We start from the raw sequence: 3,717 nt of genomic DNA, 5'->3' as shown, positions 1-3,717 counted from the left end.
ATGTGCTTTCCCATGCCAATGTCTGTCCTTACTCCTACACAGACGTGGAAACTGCAGAGCAGTAAGGCTTTCCAAGTTCACAGCTTTAATTATTCATCCTGGTTTTAAAGGCAAATAACTTAGTTTTGTACTTTCCTTGCAAGGATTTAATGGTTGAGTGCATGTATTTATATTTGTCAAAGCAGATGTAAATGCAGAAATGCCTGTGAGAAAATGATAACCTTAGGAGTCACAGACCTCTAAAAACTACTCAATATATGAGTTTATTTTAAGTATATATTGCTTTTTTTTATTAATTTACTTTACACTCAAATTTCATAGTGATATCTTTTGCTCACTTATATATTCCAGAATAAGAATGAAACTTAACAAGCACAGAAAATGAAATGGCTTGATAGCTACGCTCCTGGTAAGTGCAAAGCAAATATCTTCATTCTGCTACTTTGTTTTTCTTTACTACAGAAAAAAATTAAAATGACTTGGCTTCACCTCAGACTTTCAATTGCTTTGTTGGGTTATTAAAGGTACAGTGGGAGAGCCAGTAATGAGTAGTACTGCTTATGTACATTGGCTGTTTGTTCTTTACAAATAGAAGATTAATTACAATGTTTAAGAGACTTGTGATTTATTGACTTGTCTAAGAATCTCTTATTCTCATAATTGCTTTAGAGAGTGTTTGCCTACCTTTTACATCCCCATTAATCACAAAGTAGTCCTTCTATATAGTATTCATATAGTAATTGAGAACGCTATCCAGTAAATTCTCAGTACTACCATCCGGTATAGTCCAAATTATCAGGAGTATTGAGGGTGTTCATTGAAGTGAGGGCAGCTAACATATTGCTGAAGTAGGATTGTATGCTTTATTACCTGGAAAGTAATTTGAGTGCATTGGAAGGTGAGTTAAACATTCCTCAGAAGTTTTCAGTGGTATTTTGTCTCTCATTTTGGATTTAAAACAAAGAATTCAGGTGAATGTAATAGTTATTAAAGTGCTACAAGGAAAATAAGCATGATAACCAGGGCAAACAAACATTTTCTCATTTTAGAAAAACAAAACATAAGCCTTCTTGATTCTGGTATTTTGTCTTGAAGTATTGCACTGTGTGTACTAGAAAACTTATTTACTTCGTTCCAGTTCCACTATGTTCATTTGATGTTACAGAAATAATTGTGCAAACCTCAATTTTCCCTTATAGTCTCTTACTCTTCAGTGAAAAGTAAGCTCTGCTTTAAAGCCAGAAATTAGCATGATGCTTAGGCTTTGCAGTGCTGTGGCTTAAAGATAAACCCACAGTATAATTCTTACTTCATAAATATATCTGGAAGGAAAAAAGGGAGAAACAATTTTTATGTAGATGATAATGAAGTTGTGAGATGTAAGTAATGATATCTATACATCAATTAATAAAATAATGAAATAAGATTTAAAACTTTAACTACCTCTTAAAAACCTGTTTGAGGGGAGAGGATATAGCTGCTCAGAGAGAACCGTGATGTGTTTATCCTTTAAATATATTTGTAGCATTGAGAGGTCATACACTGAGAAAATATTAGGATTGTAAAATAGCAAATAGTTTTGGATTTTGAGGTCATAGCAATTGGAGAGATCAATACAATAGGAAAGGCATTACAACAGAGATGTGATGGCAGCAGGACCAGCATAACAGGAAGGTGCTATGAAGGAAAAGAACAAGATTGCTCACCTGTAGCAGAAGACTGCAGGTTTGCAGGGGAAAACTCCACTAGGAAGAGATCTCTAGAGAGAAATCCTCCCCCACTGGCAGTCAGCCCTTAAATGAGGTCTAAGAGAGGTGCAGCCAGGCTCCAGTCACACAGCTGAACTGCCTTCACCTGTGCTGCCAGGGCTGATCAGGTCCTTTCCCCAGGTGCTCAGTCAGGGGTTCATGCTGTGACTCAACCGTTCCCATATAGAGATGTATAGGTCTTAAGTACTTTTTGGTTGACTATAACATTATATTTTTTTCTTGAGTAGAACTTGACACATATATTTTATGGTTTTCTCCTATGAAAGATGCTACCTTGAATTACCTTGATGGTAATGGAAAGACGTGCCAAGACATTAAGCTCTTGCTTTCTTTCTCTCTGTAAGAAGACACTTACGGAAACTAAGCTGTTTTATCTGATATATGGTGGATTATCTTTCGCAGCTAGATAAGTGGGAATAAGTTGAGAAGGAATAAATGACTGTTGCTGTTGATGTATGAAACAGATGGAAAACAGATTTTTGTTAAGCTGATTCTGTAAAATGGAGCGTAGCAAAGGAATTTGAATGTTGAAGTATGTTTGCTGTTTCACTGTGACACAGAAGCACATATTAGAGCACGCTGACATGTGTGTTATTTGTGTATTCATAGGAGAGATTTATCCTGTATGGAGATAGTTATTGGAAACCCCAGGAACAGAAATCTTAAAAATATTATTTTCTGTATTGCTGGATTGAGATAGATAACTATACATTCTTGTTTTCAAAACATGAAATCAGCCAAAGATTTTCAATTAGGATCAGGGAAAGATCCTAAAATCCTAAAATTAACGTTGAGGTGCAACAGAGATGTCATATAATGCAATTTTTGTCTGACATAGATTAAGAATTGTGTTTTGACAAGCATTCTATAAAAATGAGAATACCTATGAGAAATATTAAGGCTCATAGCAGAACTTTGAAAGAACATGTAACAGTATACTGATTTGATTTAATTTTACTGTGAATAGATATGCAGAAACTTGGTCATATAGGGATATTAATCAGTAAACAACTTTCAGTATATCCATATGAATAAAGTAGTTCAATTTCAGGTTGTAATTTTCTCTTGGTTTCTCAAAATAGGTGCTGAAGACTAGTATGGAAATTTAAATTTGATTGTTATTTTTGATACTAAAGACGTCTATTTAAATACAAAATTGATTTGAAAATGAGGAAATCCTTTTTTCCTCAAGTCACAGTGATTTGCTGCTGATACAGAAAATTCTTTGTGCCATGTAAAAACCAAAACAAAATGTATCTTAATGTCTTAAATTCTGTTAAGTGTTTACGTGACAAGGACTTCTGTAAGTAAGTCAATGACAGCTCTTTTCATGAGTTCTTTATACTAGTTCAGTAAGAATAGACAGTAATCATCATCATGTACCACTATGATTTATGTGTACTACGAGAGTCATCATACCTATACAAAATGATTTCATGCATTTTAAGGACAAATCAATACTTCTTGGTGAAGCACTTCAGTCTTTAACAGTGTTAAGTTTGAGTTTCCTGTACCACTGTTGTCATATCTATAAGGGTAGGCATCTCTTTAAAAAGCTTCCTAGGATCATGGTTCTCCATCACTTATTTTCAAGTCACCCATAGATTTAGTTTTACACCTTTTATAAAAATAAACGCTTCACGCTGGATAGTTTGATGTCTGTGTCATTACCATAAAAAGCACAAATGAATTACAAATACCAGAACACAACTGGTGCTGTTGACTGTTTCTTGGTCAGTCTCTATAGCCAGGGCATGCATCTTTCTTTATGTGCAATCCATGCAATAGGGGATGTGGATACAAATGAGTGCCAAATCAGAATGCTCCTAGAAATGTATGGATTTGATGTGGAGACCATGGAAATGCTCTCACAGTGCTCAGATACTGTAAGCACGTGGAAGGGTGGTGTTTCTCACCAACTCAAAAAAAAAAAAAAAAAAAAAAAAAA

This window comes from Centrocercus urophasianus, unplaced genomic scaffold (genome assembly GCF_019232065.1).
Source record: "Centrocercus urophasianus isolate 14NV4802_14NV808 unplaced genomic scaffold, USGS_Curo_1.0 seq_2, whole genome shotgun sequence".
NCBI classification, from domain to species: Eukaryota; Metazoa; Chordata; class Aves; order Galliformes; family Phasianidae; genus Centrocercus; species Centrocercus urophasianus.
Note: the sequence above shows the minus strand (reverse complement) of the source record.